General features: G+C 26.4%; 2 long non-coding RNA genes and 1 pseudogene across 3 annotated transcripts in view; 1 reads left to right on the top strand and 2 right to left on the bottom strand.

Moving 5' to 3' along the window:
* Window positions 1–3218: 3218 nt before the first annotated feature.
* LOC132947118 (uncharacterized) overlaps window positions 3219–23294 on the bottom strand; it is a 105735-nt gene continuing 85659 nt past the window's right edge. The window contains exons 1-3 of one of the 2 annotated variants that reach the window (XR_009664831.1): window positions 5458–5475; window positions 5207–5354; window positions 3219–3356 (exon numbers count right to left, since the gene is read on the bottom strand). This is a non-coding gene — a long non-coding RNA (uncharacterized LOC132947118). Of the gene's footprint in view, window positions 3357–5206; window positions 5355–5457; window positions 5476–23294 lie in introns of those variants that run through there. The other variant, XR_009664830.1, reaches the window with a different exon arrangement.
* LOC132947363 (uncharacterized) lies at window positions 14672–16171 on the bottom strand. Its single transcript, XR_009664903.1, has 3 exons — window positions 16067–16171; window positions 15826–15973; window positions 14672–14810 (listed from the first exon to the last, which is right to left on the bottom strand). It is a non-coding gene; the product is annotated as an uncharacterized LOC132947363 (long non-coding RNA).
* LOC132946586 (uncharacterized) lies at window positions 19417–21276 on the top strand (annotated as a pseudogene).

Below are 23294 nucleotides of genomic sequence, written 5' to 3'. Positions count from 1 at the left end.
ATGGTGAGTTAACAATATTCTGTGGTTTTTTTATTTTTGAATAATACTGGGATCGAATTTTTTTCGGTGTTGCAATATTTGCGATATTGTTATGCACATGCGTAGACTGGTATGTTTATTTAATTTTTGACAGGGTATATTATAAACTAAAATCAGTAGTACAATATTCATTTTTATATCTCGTTTGTCATTAAAATATATACAATTTTTTATAATTATATCTAAAATTGAAATAATTATATCTTTAATTATTTTGTTCTATATTTTATTGTTACATCCAATTTAATTATTATTGATTTATATATAAATAACCTATTTTTATAATTTGTAATCATAACTTACCAAACATTTATAAACACTTACTAAACATTTAATATTTAGATAAAAATCTATTTTCTCTACCTCACATTATAGTATTAAAATTGACGAACAAAATTTCATATATTTTCGCACACAATATACAGTCATAATAGGCTGTCAGTGTTGTAATGTATTTTAGTAATATTGAATTTAATAAAGAACTAATGAATTTTTCTACTTGTACAATTAAATGAATAAAATTAGAAGTATATGTGATATACCAGGTATTAGTACAAATAGTTCTTAAACAATTTTTCTTAAAACTTTAAAGTCTATGAAGTGTATTTTAAATACTTTCTGTATTCTTATATTAATTTAAATATGATTTTAAAAATATATTATACAACACTGTAAACTGTAAAGTATAACATATTTGGTAATCCCGTTAGAATTTATTATTTAGTTTTACTTTAACTTGAGTAATAATGAGTATATTGTACTAATTGACTATTTTTTGTTTTGTTCCAGAACTGTTAATTTCAAGTCCACATCAATCTCAAACTCAAAGATGCCATAGCCCAAACCGTACATAATTTTATAATTTTTTTTAATTATAATAATGTGTATTGACATTGCAAAATAAATCAGTCTCTTCCGTCAACGAAATCGTTTATTATTTATTTGTGCCATTCTGAGTTCTTATCATAGTTATTATGTCCCTGTTAATATTTAATGGAATCTCAACGATAAAATAGTGTGCAATAATTTTTATACTTATTGTAATAATTTACAATATTGGTACATGGATAGTTGTATCGTTTGACAACAATATATTAAAAAAAAACCTTCTTAAGCCATATTCATACATTTTCATCACTATTGTGGTTTTTATATGGTATTTTTTAATCGTTTTTAGGACATTGAATAAAATATTTAGGGTTTTGTAACTTTATAGAATTTGTATGAAATATTTAATTTCCATAAAAAATAAAAAAAAAATGTTTTTTATATGTAAAAGTTTATAGTCATCAATTTGCAAATAAACATTTTTATAAGATATTTTATTTTATGAAACGAAGAAAATATGTAACATAATTATTGAACTATAATGTAGACGTTGGTTAACAAATCCATAATATAATAAATTTAAGCATAGCCTTTTAATTCATAAGTTACAGACACTGAAACACATAAGTACATCATAACATATTGTAAAGCTCATATAAAAAAAAATGTTTTATTTATTGCTTATTAATTAATTTACTGAATATTGTGAATTCTTTCATAATTCTTTAAAACTATATGAGGAAACTATATTTATATAACTATAAATTATAAATTATAGTAGTGCAAAACGTAACAACGTTATAAGCTTATAATTTTAAAAATAAGAAATAAGTAAACAATAATATATATGAGGTATATATTTCTGTATTACTTTATTGAATAAGACTGTTGATTTTTAATCACTTAAGGATTCTTGAATTTCTTATATGACTTATGCATTATAAGACAATTAATACCAATACACCATATTTAATACTTATACAGTTATACAGTTTGTAACTTTATTTATAACCATTAACATAATATTATAGTTATTCGTAAACCTTGGTTGATAATTGATAAAATTATTCATTGCCTATCAATGTTTTCTGTGCATAATCAATACATATTATTTATAATCATCTATAATTTATTTACTGAACACGTTTCAAAGAAGAAAAAATATTTTTCACTATTTCTTTTATATATTTCAAGAAGAGTGAATTTTTAAATTTTAGAACCCTAAATATAATTAATTAATTAATATTATTGCAGAAATACAAATGGTCGTCCTAAATTTTTACTTTTGCTTGTCTGCTTACACTCATAACAAAATATATGCTTGGATGTTTTGATGAAATATTTTCCATTTGAATATTTCTTGCATTCTTGGTTATGACTACGATCATGAATTTCATTGATACGAATAAACAATAATCATATCAGTTTATTGTTCGATATAAAAAAAAAAAAATGTAAACGTAATCGAGATAAGGTGATATGGAGGTCGGTTCTGTCGACTATCGAACGATTGAGACCGTAATACCATTTTGGCCGAACGATTGAGAATACTTAAAATTAACAAAGAACTTACCGCTGACCTCAAAAAAACCCAAAAAAGAATACGATTTAGAACGAATTTACATGATTGAATATTCACTCGATTTCTCATGTAGCGATTTCATTATTTTGTTGTTATTCAAAAACGAATACATGGAAATTGCAACTAAAGGTTTTTATTCGTATTTTCTATACACCATACAATTTTGAAATATTTTGACTTGTTTTGAGCTGTTTACGGACATTTCAAATTTCAATGTTTTTAGTTTTTTTTTTTCTATAAATATTAATAAAGTTATATTTATAGAAAAAAAAATATAAACATTTAAGTATAGCTCATAGAGTTTTAAAGAATTATGAAATAATTTACAATATTTAGTAAATTAATTAATAAGCTATAAATTAAACACAAAACATTTTTTTATATGAGCTTTACAATATTTTATGATGTGCTTATGTGTTTATAACTTCAGAATGAAAAGACTATGCTTAAATTTGTTATATTATAGATTTGTTATCCAACGTCTACATTATATTTAAATAGTTAATGTCCTAAAAACGATTGAAAAATACCATATAAAAACCATAGTAGTGATGAATATGTATAAATATAGCTTAAGAAGGTTTTTTTTAATATATTGTTGTTAAACGATACAAATGTCCATGCACCAATATTATAAATTATTCAATAAATTTAAAAATTATTGCACACTATTTTATCGTTGAATTTCCATTTAATGTTAACAGGGACATAATATAATAACTATGATAAGAAGTAAGAACTCAGAATGGCACAAATAAATAATAAACGATTTCATTGACGGAAGAGACTGATTTATTTTGCAATGTCAATACATATTATTATAATTAAAAACAAATTATAAAACTATGTAATGTTTGGGCTATGGCATCTTTAAGTTTGAGATTGATGTGGACTTGAATTAACAGTTCTGGAACAAAACAAAAAATGGTCAATTAATACAATATACTCATTATTACTCAAGTATAAAAGTATAGAATCTTGGTAGAACTAAATAATAAATTCTAACAGGATTACAAAATTTGTTATACTTTACAGTTTACAGTGTTGTAAAATATATTTTTAAAATCATATTTAAATTAATATAAGAATACAGAAAGTATTTAAAATACACTTCCTAGACTTTAAAGTTTTAAGAAAAAGTTTTTAAGAACTATTTGTACTAATACCTGGCATATCGCATATAGTTTTAAATTTATTCATTTAATTGTACAAGTAGAAAAATTCATTATGTTCCTATTTAGTAGTTATACTAATATAAAGTTGTGATGTCAACATTTAAGTATCATTAAAACTTTATAGTACCTATACCTATTTCAATATATACCGAAAAACGAAACAAAATTTAAAAAATAATAATTTATAAATATAATTATTAAACTATAATCCAATAGTTTAATAATTTGATCTTAATTAATTGGAATTAAAATAATATAATAATTATTAAATAACAACCTGAACTGCGACGAATAATTCTTTTACCATATAAAAACCACAATAGTGATGAAAATGTATGAATATGGCTTAAGAAGGTTTTTTTTTAATATATTGTTGTCAAACAATACAACTATCCATGTACCAAAATTGTAAATTATTACAATAAGTATAAAAATTATTGCACACTATTTTATCGTTGAGATTCCTTGTATAGAATGTTGGTAAAACTAAATAATAAACTCTAACAGGATAACAAAATTTTTTTATACTTTACAGTTTACAGAGTTGTAAAATATATTTTTAAAACATATAAAATTCATAAAAAAATTCATTTACTAAGAATGTACATTTCATAGTTTAAGTTTAAAGAAAAAAGTTTTTAAGAACTAGGTAATACTTGGCATAGGTATACTTTTAATTTTAATAATTTAATTGTATAAGTAGGATTAATTAATTATGTATTTCGTAATTATAGTAATATAAAGTTGTGATGTCAAAACTTTATACTACCTACCTACCTACTTAATTTTATATCAAAAAACGAAAATAAATAAAAAAAATTCTATAATTTTGTTCTAAAAAAATGTTATATTAATTGAACAATAATCCAACAATTTAATAATTTGATTTTAATTTATTACAATTAAAATAATATAATAATTATTAAATAACAACCTGCACTGCGACGATAATTCTTTTGAATTTTTAAAAATATTTATGAAAAAATGTTTGTTTTTCAAAAACAGTTATACCAATACTGTATTCAAATACATCCTAATATTAAATTAAAAAAAGTTTTAAGTAATACTATACAAGTATATAAATATTCCTAAAATACATTACAACACTGACAGCCTATTAGAACTGTATATTGTGTGCGAAAATATATGACATTTTGTTCATCAATTTTAATACTATAATAAGAGGTAGAGAAAATAGATTTTTATCTAAAGATTAAATGTTTGGTAAGTGTTTATAAACGTTTAGTAAGTTATGATTACAAATTATAAAAATAGGTAATTTATATATAAATCAATAATAATTAAATTGGATGTAACAATAAAATATAGAACAAAATTATTAAAGATCTAATTATTTAAATTTTAGATATAATTATAAAAAATTGTATATATTTTAATGACAAACGAGATATAAAAATGAATATTAAACTACTGATTTTAGTTTATAATATACCCTGTCAAAAATTAAATAAACATACCAGTCTACGCATGTGCATAACAATATCGCAAATATTGCAACACCGAAAAAAATTCGATACCACTATTATTCAAAAATAAAAAAACCACAGAATTGTTAACTCACCATCAATTGGCTGGTGGCTGGAGTTGCTTTGGCGACCAATTTGATGGCCTTGGCAGATTGGACTTGTCCGACGACGACGATGTTCATGGTTACTTTTTCAGCGCCCATTTTTGGTTTTTGGTTGGTTTTTTGAGGAGGTAAGTGAAAACTGCAAGTAAACAAAAAAAAAATTAAATCAAAAATAGAAAACACGAACAATTTAAAATAATATAAAGATCAAAGAAATGTGGTTTCTCGTCAGCTATACTCACTGAATATTATATTAGCACAAAAATTGCGTTATGCCGGAACGAAGCATCAGAACGTCCTTTTATACATTAGCGGCCTGGTGTGCAGGGCACGCTTGCGTGGTGGTGTGACCATATCTCTTAATGGTGATTCGTGTAACTGATATCGTACGTCGGACCACGTCAAATCTTAAATATTACTATTTTACTTTGAAAACATACCTATACATCGATCATTGTAAACGGATCGAATATAATTCATTTTCTTCTAAAATATGAATATCACTTAATAGTGGAAAAATATTGAACATTGCAATTTTCATATATTCCTACAAAATACAGGGTGATTCCTTTATCATGTCACATTTTTTGAAAAATTATTAATGTAATATTAATGTATTAATTTATTATAAATATTTTTGGATATATCCAAAGTAGACAATTTGTGAATCTGATTATAAGAACAATTTTGATATTAAAAACATTTATCTAAGTCAAGTAGTTTATTTTTTAGATTTTTTTAAAATATCAATATTTTTTTGATTGAATGAATTTGGAACGTAATAACTTTTTTAAAAATATTTTTTTTGGGAATTTGTTGACATATTTCTTAAATTATTTACTTATTATATAATTTTAACAATTTATTTTTTTTTCATCAAGTCTTTCTGTTACATCTTGTATAGGTATCTATTAAGTTTTCACCAGCTGCTTATAACTTTATTTATGTAATAATTTTCTGTTTGTAAAACCTAACCTCGAATCGTATGAGAATTTTGCAAAAAATACAGCTTGAGTATTTATTTTTACATTTAAGATATTGTTCTAAAAATAACCGTTGTTTAAATCCAGATTTTAAAGATAGAAAAAAAATTTCAAAAAAATCTTCATTCGGTCATCACGAGGGCTCCACACCCCCCCCCCCCCCCCACAAAAAAAATAAATATTGCCAATGGCCCAAAAATACGTAGTGCTGTCACTGTTTTTAGACAAGTGTTAACGTTAATTACAGATGTAGTTTTAAATATATTATTACCTATATATAATCAGCAGCTTGTTGAAATCGCCAATTTGTTAAATTTAGTTTAAAATATATAACATATAATTTGTATAATCACGGATTTCATAAAACGTATTTTACTATAAATAATTGGACCAGTACATAGAAAAGAAGATTAAGTGGCGTACTAGGTACATTTGTTTAAAACTGATCTAATGATGTTTACATTTTGATTACATTTTTTAATTCTTACAATACTTGATTAAAAACTTTAAGTCATTTAAACTGTATGAATATAAACAAATATTTTGGAAAATTGAGTACTGTTAGGAATAGACTTGTGTAAAGGAAACTACATATTGATATCACTAAATTTAAAACAAAATCCGCGTTAATTGATTACTTATATACTTACCTTAAATCTAAACAATGTTGGTTTTAAATAACATTCACTTTTATTGCAATGTTCATATCAAATGTATTAGTATTCTATTTTGTTTTCTAAATTGTTAATTAGTATAAACTATAGTTTTTAACAATTATTATTATTATTATGTATCAGCTCTATGTCGTAAATAAAAATTGATATTATACTGTGTTGGCTATTATCTAAATAAACATTTTATTTTATGTGTAATACTGTGCTGGCTATAAATATTATTATTATTATTATTATAGAAAGCTGGTGAATATATTGTTTATTTTTGGATGACGATAAACACTTTGTAAAAGTTTAATCGAATAAAATTAGTTTATTTATATTGTAATATAATTCGACAGTGATTTGTTTTAATAATTGTATCGAATAATTTTTTAAGTTTTTTTACTTTGGTTTTTATATTATAGTGTTTAAATTAAATTGAAGTAAAGTAAAGTAACGTTTTCAATAAATTTGATTTTTTCTACGACTTAAAATAGCTGCTGACATAGAACTTAGCGCGCCAAGTTTCACGCGTGAAGTCAACCAATATTAAGATGTAGCTGCAGCTGGTCGAAGTTATGCTAAAGGTATGGTTGTAGTTAAATTCTATTTTACTTGAGTTGATATTACTTTACGTAGTTAAAATTAGTTATAAAACGATAGGTGTACTTATTAGGATTCGATAATTCAGATTTATTAAAAACCGGCTTTTAGTGAAATAATTTACCGGTGGAAGCCCCGGCGGCTCGTTATATTATGTTTAAAATTTGTACGAGATTACATTTCTTTCAAAACCCAAATCCTAAGACCACCTATGGTTACTGAAGTAAATATTAAAACTCATGGGCGTTACTTACACTCGAGAAACAGTGCATTTTATTATTATTTTGATATTCTTCTTCTTGTGGAGTTCGGTTTTAAAATGCCAATAATAATTTATAGTGTTCATACAAAATACCTATATAAAAGCTCAAATATAATTTTGAAAAAAGGAAAAAAATCATAATATACATAATAAACACAACATAACAATGTAAAAAAATAAATTAATAATTAGGTACCTAACGAATTCGGTAAATCTAATAAAAATCACATACTTATATTATGGTAACGTCCCAGGTATATGTTTTATTTTTAATCTTGTAATTTGTCTATAATCACTGTATCTTTTAGTAGGTCCCGCTAGTTATTGACCTATGTGCTACTCGAAATAATACACTTGCAGTCAAAATTTCAGTCAGACAAATTATTTTAAAATGTTTTTAATCTTTTGAGTGTATTATTTACAGTTTGAGTAGGTAGGTGTTAAATTTAATTTTTTTCTTTCTATCTATTTTACTGTAATGATTACCTATGTTAAATGATTAAGCACATTTTTGTTAAAAAAAAGTATTTTTTACCCATAGAAAATGAATAAAAATAGACAAAAAATAGTTTGTTCTTGTAACAACAGTGTTTAAAAATATTACAATTATGTATTTTTTTTATTATATTATTAAATGTAACAACAGTGTAATGATTTTATATGGATATATTCTATGTGTTTATTAAATATTGTATTATATATTTAGCATTGCAAGATTAATTTTTAATTATTCAATAGTTAAATAATAATAATAATAATAATTATTATTAATACATTTTTTTCATGGTTTATTTGACAGCTCATTTTGGCAAAAATGACACGTAATTTTGGCGAACTGTAGGCAGTATTTAAAATATTCGGTTCAAAACGCATGGCAACCATTTTTACAAACAACATTTTCCATCGGAAATCTCAAAATCCCTGCAAAACACAATAAACAGTATACAGTTCATAAATTACCATACCTATAGGTAGCTAGGTATACACCATAAAACTGCACCAAGCCATGCGTTTAAATTAAGGTATAGGTACCGTAAAATAAATATAACACAAGGGAGACGATTCGTGTATGTATATATGGGTACATACGTGAAATAATAATACCATATAATATGACGAGTAGGTATTTATTCTCACCCTAATGCCTAATATTATTCTCATCACGATTCGCGCAAGTCATAATAAGTCGTCCTATTTACTCATATTCACTTTTAAAAGACAAAATTATGAATTATAAACGCTTGGAATTGAATTATTCCATTTATCTACCTACCTACTGAATTGAAAAATATAACACACGAGTTTGCTATAGCAAATCATGATGCGATGGGATATGTTTCGCCTTGAGTATATTATTATATACGTACACTGTCGCACTGTTCTGTATAGTATATTTACTATTCGCTATTTAATATTCGTGTTTTAGATTCATTAAAAATACAGAATAATAAAATAAAATATTATACTGTCGAGTTTCGATAACTAGAATCTCAAGGGGAATAAAAATAAATATAAATTATGTATTTTTTGAGTTATATACACCTCAAACACAACAGAAAAACACTTAAAGAGGCAAGAAAAAAATTTGAGTTATCGATCAAGTCTAGCCTAGGGTATTGTAGCCCTATCTATAGGTACCTATCTACTTTTCGTATTTTTCGTGTTTAGAATAATAGATGTTTATTTCCAACAAAAGAAAATATCCATATTAATTATAATATTATAATAAAAATAACATGCATTCCTATACTTTTATTTCGACGGCCTCATCATCACGACTAATGTAAATTTGAAAACATTTTTCTTACATTTTGTTTTCAATTTTATGGAATATTAGGTAGGTCATGTGCATATCTACTATCAAACAGATATTCAAAGATATCGGAGGCGAGCAGATGTCCACAGCTGAGTCGTCTTCTATGTCCTCCAGTCAAACCTAGTCGGACATTGAACTATATACTGTGCGGAGATCGCTCTACGTAACAGGTAAGACGAAGCTGAAATCATTACAACCAGACATCAGTTTGGCCACTTTGGCCACCATCGCGGGCAAAACGAAAACTGGGATTCTGACCGCTTCGACCATCAACCTCCGTAGTTCAGAGTCTATGACCCGTCCGACAAAGGATCTGACAGGCTTTCCGCCGAGCGGTATACGACCGCTGTCCACTGGGTGCGAGGCAATCGTGTACACCATTGTAAGCCGGGTACAAGACTATATGGCGAACCAGGTCATACGTTGCGTGGTGCACCACCAGGTTAACCATGCGGACGCCCATAGGTACACCGTGTCAAACAGAGGTAACCGGGATACACTTCGCGGTGCACAGGCTTGGTGTATACCTCGGTAGCACGGCTTTGCCGCCACAACGTGCGAGTCGATCAGTACCGTCGCCGCTATAGGTGATAATTCGGTTACCGACCGGTATCTGATCGCTATCCACTATAAGTGCGAGGCAACCGTGTAGACCATTTGTATATACCGGGGTACACGACTATGGCGAACCAGGTTGTGCGTTGCGTGGAGCACTACCACGTTGACATTGTGAACGGCCCCATTAGGTACACCGCGTTAAACAGAGGTTCACCAGGGTAATGCTACGCTATACGGTGCACCGTTGTGGTACGTATATACCTTGGTAGCACGATTATACCACCCTGGTGCGATTCGCTCGGTACCGTCGCCGTCTGGTGATAATTCGGTGTGTATGGTCCGTCTGAAACGTCGTCATATGCGAGCCAATGGACTACTGACACGCGTTGATGCGCTTGTATGTCAAGAGTAACTGTTTCCGCCGCGGTGGTCAAAGTCGCCGGCCCGTGGCTGTTATACTAATGATAGTCCGCTTCGTCTTAGGTCCGCCGAAAAGATATTATAAGATTCTCATTTCAAACCAACGACTCGACAACATGTCTGGCGAAGTAATAAACGAAACCAGCTGTTAAGTAATACAAATCTGTGAGTACCTACCTACCTACTTTAGTATCTTATATAATATTATGTTTTTTAAATGTTAGCGAAAAGTCTCGAGTCGTACGTGTCACGGTACGTCCGTAGGCTGTAGGAATACGTACTTTACAAACATATAATCATTTCAATAACATTAAATTGAAAACAACGCATATAATAATGATCAGGGCTATAGGATTTGTATGCAATAAAAAATGGTAAAATATGTTAAAATATGCATTTAAATTTTTATAAGATAAACACAAAAATATAGTTACAAAAAAAATTTGTAATACATCAGTGATTGGCTGTTTGTCTTAATATAATATAATTGAGAAAAAATAAATACATTTGGAAATAAAATTTATAATTCACGTGTGTTACATGTTACGACCATATATTTTTTTAAATTTTCGAAAATGAATGTCAAACTATTCAATCTTTTGTCGCATACCTATTGCATCATAGGATTGTATTCATAAAAATAAAATTTATGTTTGACAAAAAAACCAAGTTTTATGAAATATTCTATAAAACATGCATTTTTCGCATTCGTATAATCAAAATATGCAATAATATTCATTTTATTCAATATATGCAATAATATACATTTCATCCAAAATATGCAAAATAAAAATACCACCATTTATCTCATCATGTGGTGATTCTTGGACATTACTGACAAAATCGATAATCAGAAGTCGCAAAAAAAACATGCTGTTGCTTATAAATCCTAGCTCTGATAATGATAATATAATAATAGTTGGGTATATATGCAAGCGAAATATATAAGCAAAAATACTCGGAATATGTTATGTCATTGTAACCACATTTATAATATATAAAATATGATGTACCTATTCACTTTTAATCTAAGTAACAGATAATAGCTATGCCGTTGGGGGAGTTATTCAATGGCAGATACTGAAAAATATCCCAAATTAAATTATATCGAAAACCACTACACAACAATAAAACAGCTTATTGCTGATTAGCTATTATATATACAGATTATAATAATATTATATGCATACAGGGCCGGTTGCAAGTTTGAGGGCGGGGGGGGGGGGGGCAATAGGAAATTTACCTCGGTGGCATACTTTGGGGGCGGAAAAATTATCTCAGATAAAATTAAAAAAATTAAATTTTTTTTGTAAAGAAAACATCAATCTGAAAAATTATGCACTGAATAAATAACAGTGATATTATTAATACCTATATATTTTAGTTTAAAATTGTAATATTATTCATGTTACCTTATGTGAGTGTTACAGCAATATTGTTGAGTCATTTTTAAGGACATTATTGCGGCATTTTTTCTATAGTATTTAGGGCATTTAAATCCGGGTTCTAGTAAATATAATGTATAAGGATCAGAAGTTAGTGCAAATGGCAATTGAATATTGTATCTGTCTACTAAAATACCTTTAAAATAAGTATTCAAAAAATATATTTAGTGGTTAATTTTGTTGGTAAGTTTTATGTAGGTATATTTTAAAATTAAATGGACCGGCTACAACACTCATACAATATTACGTTCTCTTCGTTGTCCAGGAAATACTTACTGTAATGTCTATACTTTGTTTATAATATTATGTTCGTTGATTGTGAAAATTTTCGTCAGTATAGTTTTGATTTATTAGCAATCATTTTTTTCGTACAAAATTATATTTATTTTCGTGCCACTTTATAATTCAATAATTAGGTATATATCTAGATAAAAAAAGATTTATTTTTTTAATACCTACTATAAAGTCTAACTTTTGAAAGTACAGCTTAGATACTACTTAAGACTTCAATATTATATAAACACCAGGTATATGTTTAATTTAATGTTAGCAGTGAACATTATTAATTTATTATTAATAAATAACTAAGGTATAACTGAAAAAAACATTTTCAAAATTAGGTATAAATATCAAGAAAAAACTATTTTAAACAACTCGTCATAGTAAACTTTAATTATTATGAACCTTTACAACAGTTTTAATATGTATTTAAATTTTTTTTTATTAGATATTTTACAATTATTGTACTTAATTATGTAAAGTACATCTAATAATATCATGTAAACTATGTACATTGTCTAAGTATATACTATACAATAAATAAGAGAACATTTTATATAACGTGATGATCATGTCATAATGATAATATAATTTATACACAGGTGACAGGTACCTAATATGAATTATTTATAAGTATAATATTTATAACATTAACGATACAACAAAGATCAATACACTATTTATAAAATTAATTCATATTATTATTTATTCAAACATCTACAACACAACACCATTTCAAATGTGCAGAATTCCGGGTAAACGATATTATACACTGTTACAAATATAATGTTATAATACTCATTAGTTATTAGTTTATTACTGATAAATAATAATTATATAAGATTTATGTAGCTTCGATTACTTAAAATACCAATCGTAATCAAACCTAATTAAAAATTCAAGCCCATTGCAGTTGCTTGACACAGTTGACCCGTTACGGTACAACACACACGTCGGAACTAGGAAAACACAATTAAATACGCGGTATACAGCTCTGCCTGAGTAGCTTACTCTACCTAAAAATAACTTATAAGTTATAAATTAATTATTAAATCATTATAATCATTTTTCCATTAATTTACTGTTTACGAGTCACCAACACAAGATAACGATGAAATGTAGGTGTATTTGAGCACTAAGCTGGGCCCCTAACGAAAATACCAATAATAAATAATATAGGTACCTACCTAATATAATATATTATAATATTATTATGAACATACAATTTTTTTACTGGGATAATTTAAATTTAAAATATTAATTATCAAAAAAATAAATTAACAATAAAAAGTGTATTTCATTTGTTTGTATAGAGACGAATTTATCTTGATGGATGAATTTTTATCTTAGATAATTATTTAGATAAAACGCAATTATTTATCTAGATAAGATAAAACATAACTAAATAATTATCTAGATAAGTCTCAACACTGCTCCTCTTGTTATTGGAATATCGTTTGACATTTCTGCATCTACTCGTATAGCAGAAGTTTGGTTCCAGTATAAATTGCTTATTATACTCAGGTCTTGATTATCAATTCCAGTCACTTCTAGTATTTTCATAAGTTTATCGTGTTCAACTCTATCGAAAGTCTTTTGATAGTCAATGAAACAAGCATATACATCGTGATTGACATCCCTGGACCTTTGAATTAACACCTTTGAATTTCTAAAACCAAATTGTGTATTACATATTTGAGTTTCACATTTTTTAAAAATTCTCTGATGTATGATTTTTAAAAAGATCTTTGATCAGTGGTTCTTATACTAATAGTGCAAAAATCATTACAATTTTTAGAAATGATATGAAAATGTTATGAAAGAATTCACAATATTCAGTAAATTAATTAATAAGCAATAAATAAAACATTTTTTTTTTTATATGAGCTTTACAATATGTTATGATGTATACTTATGTTTTTGTAACTTATGAATTAAAAGGCTATGCTTAAATTTATTATATTATAGATAGTAGATTTGTTAACCAACGTCTACATTATAGTTCAATAATTATGTTACATATTTTCTTCGTTTCATAAAATAAAATATCTTTTAAAAATGTTTATTTGCAAATTGATGACTATAAACTTTTACATATAAAAAACATTTTTTTTTTATTATTTATAGAAATTAAATATTTCATAAAAATTCTATAAAGTTACAAAATCCTAAATATTTTATTCAATGTCCTAAAAAAGATTAAAAAATACCATATAAAAACCACAGTAGTGATGAAAATGTATGAATTTTGGCTTAAGAAGGTTTTTTTCAATATATTGTTGTCAAACGATACAACCATCCATGTACCAATATTGTAAATTATTACAATAAGTATAAAAATGCACACTATTTCATCGTTGAGATTCCATTAAATATTAACAGGGATATAATAACTATGATAAGAACTCAGAATGGCACAAATAAATAATAAATGTTTTCGTTGACGGAAGAGACGAATTTATTTTGCAATGTCCATACACATTATTATAATTAAAAATAAATTATAAAATTATGTACGGTTTGGGCTATGGCATCTTTGAGTTTGAGATTGATGTGGACTTGAATTAACAGTTCTGGAACAAAACAAAAAATAGTCAATTAATACAATATACTCATTATTACTCAAGTATAAATGTATAGAATCTTGGTAAAACTAAATAATAAATTCTCACGGGATTACCAAATTTGTTATACTTAACAGTTTACAGAGTTGTAAAATATATTTTTAAAATCATATTAAAATTAATAAAAGAATACATTGATTCAGAAAGTATTTAATATACATTTTCTTAAAACTATAAAATTATAGTTTTAAGAAAAAAGTTTTTAAGAACTAGGTAATACTTGGCATATACTTTTAATTTTAATCATTTAATTGTACAAGTAGGATTAATTAATTATGTATTTCGTAATAATACTAGTTGTGATGTCAAAACTTTATACTACCTACCTACCTACATAATTTTATATCAAAAAACGAAAATAAATAAAAAAAATTGTATAATTTTATTCTAAAAAAATGTTATATTAATTAAACAATAATCCAACAATTTACTAAAATACATTACAGCACTCAACACTGACGGCTTATTATGACAACAATATTGTGTACGAAAATATTTGACATTTTGTTAATCAATTTTAGTACTAAGAGGTAGAGAAAATAGATTTTCGAGGTTTTTATATCAAAATATTAAATATTTAGTAAGTAAAGATTACAAATTATATAAAATAGGTTATTAATTAAATACATTTTATATAAAATCATAATAATAAAACTTGATGTCACAATAAAATATTGAACAAAATTATTTAAGCTCTAATTATTTTGATATAATAATAAAAAAATTGTATATATTTTAATGTCGTACGTGATATAAAAATGAATATTGTACTACTTATTTAGTTTATATAGGTACCTTTTTAAAAATTAAATAAACATACCACTACATATACCAGTCTACGCATGTGCACAACAATAAAAGAAAATCGAGACACAATAACAATATTGTAAATATTGCAATAGTGAAAATAATACGATCCCACTATTATTCAAAAATAAAAAAAACCACAGAATTGTTAACTCACCATCAATTGGCTGGAGGCTGGGGAGGCTTTGGCGACCGATTTGATGGCCTTGGCAGATTGGACTTGTCCGACGACGACAATGTTCATGGTTACTTTTTCAGCGCCCATTTTTGGTTTTTGGTTGGTTTTTTGAGGAGTTAAGTGAAAACTGCAAGTAGACAAAAAATATAATAAAAAAACAAGAATAATATTTAAATTAAGTCAACGAAATATTATTTTCCGTTTGGTATATTATACTCACTGAAGATTATATTTGCACGAAAATTGCGTTATGCCGGAAGGAAGCATCAGTACGTCCTTTTATACAATGGTGGCCGAGTGTGTAAAGCACGGAGGTGTGGTGGCGTGATAATAGCTATTAAAGCTGATTCGTGTATCTGAAATCATACGTCGGACGACGTCAAATCTTAAATTTTACTTTTTTACTTTGAAAACATACCTATACATCGATCATTGTGTAAACGGATTGAATATAATTAAATTTTCTTCTAAAATATGATTATCACTAATAATCTAATAATCTTTAATAATTATTAATAGTGGAAAATATTGAACATTGCGATTTCCATACATTCCTACAACATACAGGGTGATTATTTTATCATGAAACGTTATTTGAAAAATTATTAATATTTTTGAAAATATTTTTTTACATAGTTTCAAGTTGTTGAAAAAACAACGTTTTTATTAAAAAATCATATTTTTAAATATTTTTTATCCTAATAATTGCGGTGTAAGTTTTTTACTTTTTTTAAAAACAACAGAGTTTTAATTTCATAATCCAAAGCAGAATATTTTTCTAAGTATTTTGATTCATAAAAATCGAATTTAAAGCGAGTAGTTTATGAGTTATAAGTATTTAAAGTTCAGATTGGTGGAGGAGTGGTACGGGGTAAAAAGCTTAAAAAAAAGTATAAGGATAAAAAATATTTAAAAACATGATTTTTTAATAAAAACATTAATACTTTATGAAATAATGAGTGTTATGTGATAAAAGAATCACCTTGTATACGTCAAGTTGACTTAAATCACAAAAATGATTATTGAATTCTTAAAATATAGATTCCTTTATTAAAAGTAATAATTAATCCGTCCCTTGGCTTGAAATAAATTATTTCAAATTCGATTTGAATAAAAATCGATAAAATCGATAAAAATCATTAAAAATCATCTAAAAATCAAGTGATATCAAATTTTTTTAAATAGTATCCAAATATCGAATTGAAATCGAAAACAGTTAAAATAGATCATTTATACCAAAATAATAATCGTTTTTATAATAATTTGTATATCCAAATAAATTTAAAAATTAAAATAATGTACCTATGATTTAAATGTATAATTCAATAGGTCTATAATATTGTTCATAATATGTAGCAATGTAAGTAATACGAAACACCTAACTAATATTTAATTTTCTTACTCATAGCGACTCATCGTTTCATAGCCGTGCGTATCGACAAATATGGAATGCTCGAACAAAAATAGGTTTCTCGTAGTTGGAAATCAAAACTTAAATCGTTAAAATGTAAAATGTATATTTTAAATCGAAAAAAGTAAGTTTAAAATCTAATAAAAAAAATCTTTATACAATTAAATTGACACCTTTCAAAAGTAAAGAAATAATTAAATTATGATATTAATATGTTTTTTTTTTCAAATTGAAATAAAAAAAAACAAATAACTATTTATAAGTGAGTTGAAATAAAAATTGAACATTTTCATTTTGATTTCAATTCCTGAATAAGCCACAAAACAATAAAATAATATGAAGGTACCTTTATTATACCACTTTGGTATGAGAACAAAAAATTACTATTTTTACCATCATTCTTTTTCCATGTATATGCCACTGCAGAGTGTATTATTCTTTAATTCATATTATTATAAAATTTACTTTTTGTAATTTTTATACAGGGTTATTTACCAACCATCATGTTCTATGACTTCTAAATTTTAAGTAGGTACCTATATTTAGATATTATATTTTCAATTTCTTAAATTTACTTAAATTTCTTGTAAACTATGCTCATATAATCCATTTACATAAGAACCACGTTTCTGTATATTCAAGATTAAGAAAAATATAAATTATAAACTGCCTATAAGAATTAATGGCGAAACAATAAAATCAAAAATGATTTATAAAAATAATAAATTAATAAGACAAAACATGTAAAATAAAATAAAATAATGATTTATCGCGTTTATATTAACTATCAATCATGTCATACGAATAAATATATAAAATAATCAATTGTTTTCACGACGAAGTGTTTACACAAGGAGATCACATATCTGTATGTAGGTACCAGCTGACCTATAGCATACTTATTGTCATTATCGAACATAATATTGTCCATAAATTATATGTTATAGGCTGTATGCAAAGAATGGTAAATTTAAATAAATGACGTATAACTGGTTGCTAACGATACAATACGTATATTTTCAGATACCTAACTAACATAACAATAATATTATTATGTGTAATGATTTTGATGGACATTTTTCTATGACTAAAAAGTAATATCGACGTATATAGTATGTATTTTTATTTAGGTACGACTTTTTTTAAGGCACAGATAATATACATATATAATGATTAATTAACAATAAAAACCCGTACCTAGCTAATTGTCTACAAACGATACAAATATTTTAACATTTATATTTTAAGTATATTATGCATAATATAATATGAATATGAGCACAACATGTATGTTTTACAATGTAACAAACATTATACAATAATTAAAAATTGAAAACTTGAAAATGTTGATGTATCTATACATCAAAATTATATTAAAATATTCATACTAATGATGATAATCCTTAAATATGGTTTTGAAAAAATATAAACTACCTATAATATGTAATATTTTTACAAATTATTTATATTTATACATCAATAGTAATTACTAATATTTTCTGATCATCTAAGCCCCCAAATCTACTTAACCTATTCCTTTAGGGCACACACATATTATTTTTCTTAGTACTTTGACTCAAACTATCGTAGCTATTCAATATTGTTTCTGTTAGAGTTTCAATCATAATTTTAATAACAACATAATATTATGTTGTTGGATTATTTCAATGTCAACAGATTATCGTTCGATTAAATTTGGCAACATTGGAAAAAAAAATAACGAGCGTTCTCAATGGTGTTACCAAAAACACAGTTTTCAATCGTATTTTAACACGTATATCGTAAGTATAATATGTATATATTAGGAATATGAGCACATAATGTATGTTTAACGATGTAACGAACATTATACAATAATTAAACATTTTAAATTTATTTTTACAAGTTTTACTAATCATATTTTGTTCGATCGTTCGACGTATGTATTGTCTTACAATATATTTTACATATAATTAATTATTTTGTGAGGTACTCCCGTTAATATTTTATAATAATATTATGATGTGCCGGAGCCCGGAGGGGTCTACATAAACAAATTAAAAAATTTAAATCCAACCGTATGTGAACTTTGTAAGCTATAAATAATATGCAACAGCCCGTGATTAGATATTTATTCAATGTTTGTTGTTTTGTAAATAAACAATCTTCGTAATATTACAATAATCACGCCACGACGGCGCCCCACTTTAAATCGGTCGTCGGATTTGTATATAAAGGCGTCCGAGATCTCGATTCCGGCACAACACAATATCCTTTGAGCAGATCTATTCTTTGGTAAGTATGAAACGACAGTAATTATTGTTTTATTTTTATTTCAAATTAATAATAATTTTTTTTTCCATTTGCAGTTTTTACTTTCATTCTCAAAAACCAACCAAAAAACCAAAAATGGGCGCAGAAAAAGTATTCATGAACATCGTCGTCGTCGGACAAGTGCAATCTGCAAAGGTCGTCAAGACCGTCGCCAAAGCTACACCAGCGACCAGCCAACTGATGGTGAGTTAGAAAGGATTAAGATTTTGTTCAATTTTAAAATTAAAATTTGTTTGAAAATAAAATCACAGAAATTTATATACCAACTTTAAAAATATAACATTTTGCTATACCTAGTTGTTTTTACGATTTTTATCAGTTCAATTTGCGAATAAAAAATTTAAATCAACTCTTGAAAACCATTTTTCGCATGAAAATCTCTTTGTAATATCAAACAATTATTTAACTTAAGGGGATCGAAGGTGGTGATTTAATAAGGGGTCGTGTATAGGCAATTCGATGTCTTAAAAAAGTAAATATAGTAAATGATCATTAGTGTGTGTAGACTGTAGATACGTTGGGAATCCGCGGTGTGCCACTCTCGCACGCACACACACATGTCAATAAATCGAGAACAACGAAATATATTCTTCTATCTATATGCATCATCTATAAAAACTACCAAAAGCGGTAGTAAATTAAACATACTTCTTGAAGTTTGATTGTAATTTCGAAAAAAGGGTTGAATTCGTAAGCTCCTAGACTGCGCTTTGTAGGAACCACTTTTTTGATATAAAACCCAAAAAGCCCAAAATAAATACAAATGTAATGCAATTATTTCGTGAGATTTTTTAAAAAAATATCCAAATTGTATGGTCCTTTAAAATTGAAAATTGAAAATCGACTTCCTAGAAAGCCTAGTTATTTTGCCAAAGAATTCATACATATATTATTAAAAATTAAAATCGGACATTCAGATGTATATGTAATTTACCACCGCTTATTGGTCTAAAACGTACGAAATATACGTGACATTCAATGCCCGTAAGATAACGTAAAACTATTAAGTATTTATATTTAATGGTTAAACTAATAAACTTAATATGAATTACGTGATCAGGCATTATTAATGAGATATTTGAACCGTAGGTACATTATTTGGTTCACAAAATATTAAACCAACAATAATAAACATTATTAGTTTTTACATTTTTCATGTTAACTTAATACAAATTCTTCTTCTTGGGAAGATTTATGATATGTAGTATAATTACACGATTATAATAATCGTATATACTTTACAATAATATTAGTAATATAGTTTATATTATATTAGTTAATATAGGTTAACCTGGTTAATGCTTAGTGCTGTTTATTATAAAAATATATTAATGTATATTAGTGCATTTTTTAGCATTTTTGTTGCACTTTAAAACATAATACTAGTGGTTTGAAATTTATAGGTACGAATTCTTTTTCATTGGTAGGCTGCAAGTAGGTAGCAATATTATAGTATTATACTATTAAGTTCTCAGAGTATTGTTTACTATAAAAATGATATAATTGATGATGAAAATTACTTTTATCATTAAACTATACATTTCGATTTAAATTGTATTTTTGTTTTGTTTCAGAACTGTTAATTCATCCAGTCCATACATATTGCAAAACTCAAAAATGCCATAGCCCAAACAGTACTATAATAATATGTAATTTATATCAGTATTGAAACCGCAAAATAAATTAGTCATTTCCGATAAACGTAATTGTTTGGCGTAATTGTTTATCCTTACTTAATGGTTAATAATTCTTTGTCCATAATACAGATTCACGAATTTTTAATCACGTATTGATGTCATGAATCATAATATAATTTATTTTAAATTGATTTTATCGTTTTGTATCGTGTTAATATTCTGATCATGAATACATCTCGTGTAACCAAGTATCAGTGAAAAGTCATAAACTCATAACATACCTACTTGATAATTTATATCATACTATTTTAATATTATCAGATATATATTATTATAAATAGATACAAATAGTTTTCAAAAAGGTTTAATAGATCAATGAAAATATATAGCGCACTATTTGTTTTCTCTCTCTGACCCTGCACGCGTAGCATAGACAAAACGCATCAACGCAGAATAATTTTTTATATATTTTTAAGTGATCTTAAGAGTAAAATCATCCATTACAAAAAAGATAGAGAATAATATTTTTGAGGGAATAACATATCGATAATTATATATTATTGTTATATGACTTTGGATTTGACTTTCAAAATAAACAAATTAATGTTGAACATTTAAATTATGTTTAAATTGTTTTGAGACAATATTTAGACAAATCGATTTGACATTCTCTCAAAAATATTATTCTCTATCTATTTTGTCATGGGTAATTTTACTCTAATATTGCTTAAAAAACATAGAAAAAATGATTGCGTAAATGCGTTTTGCTTATGTTGCGCGTGGGCCAGAGAAAGAAAACAAATACCTAGTGCAACTATAAACTACTATCAGTTGGCCGATATCAGAGTAATCAATATTAACTAACAATCGGCCATTGACCTTGCTGAACACTTGTTGAGTACTTTTACTCATAACAATAATATTCTAATAGCCGATATAATGATATTAGATTAATAACGAAATTTATTTAATTAATTTATTATTATTGTTTTAATTTTTTGAAACGTACAGTTTTGCCATTTTGGTACCATATGCACTATGCAGTTTGGAACGCACTATCATATCCGTTGATTAATATATTATAATTATTTATTATTTTAATAATAAGCATTAACATTCTTATATATTTCAACGCGGGTACTTTTCTAACTAAATTGATCTAGATTATAATTTTTTTAAATATATATTTTAATATTGTAATGATATGCTCACACACCATTATAATAAATAAACTAAAATCTTACAGAGTAATAAACAACTGCCAGACTGCCGTTTGTAGAAAATCGGACATCTCCAATAAAACCGTTGTCATCGACATATAGGTAGGTACGATCTTTATTATGCGATCACGAATTAAGAAATCGGCACGTACTGGCATAGGGCGTGCGGAATTCTTATATGTCGCCAGAGAAAATTAAATAATGATAAAAAAAGGTCCTTGTCGCCGCCGAAGAGAAATCTGGCTCGGGGAAGTACAAAAAAACCTTTGATAAAACTGCCTACCACTCAGGGGCGCCCGCAGAGAGGGGCCAGTGGGTGCCATTGCACTCACTGGGATTTTTTTTTAATGAACAAAAATATTAATGTATAATAATGTAAATATTTGACTACCTATGTACAATGTACATGAAGTGAATATCAGCGTATTAGATGGTATAATATTAATGATTTTTAAAACTTGGGGAAAAGTATCAGAGATTACAATACGAAATTGTTTTCGTCACGCTGGTTTCAATAATGCAATACCACAACAAACTGTCCAAGGAGAACAAGAAGAAGACATAAGTTTCCCAAACATAAATGAATATGTTAACTTTGATAATGATGTGCTAACTTCAAAACCATTAAGTGATCAAGAAATTATTTCTTCATTGATTAACCAACCCGAAGAACCTGAGGAAGACGATAATAGTGAAGAAGCTGATACTCCCGATGGAGATTTATCTATTAATGCAGTGTTCAATGCAGCAAAGATGTTAGCAAATTATATGGCTCTGAATAACGTAAGTCCAAAGATAAATTTTGAAGAACTAGAAAAAAAAATAGAGCGTGAATTCTATACTAACAAAGTTCAATCTAAAATAACA

The sequence above is a fragment of the Metopolophium dirhodum genome, chromosome 6, assembly GCF_019925205.1.
Source record: "Metopolophium dirhodum isolate CAU chromosome 6, ASM1992520v1, whole genome shotgun sequence".
Taxonomy (NCBI): Eukaryota; Metazoa; Arthropoda; class Insecta; order Hemiptera; family Aphididae; genus Metopolophium; species Metopolophium dirhodum.
This window is presented reverse-complemented; position numbering and strand designations above follow the sequence as displayed.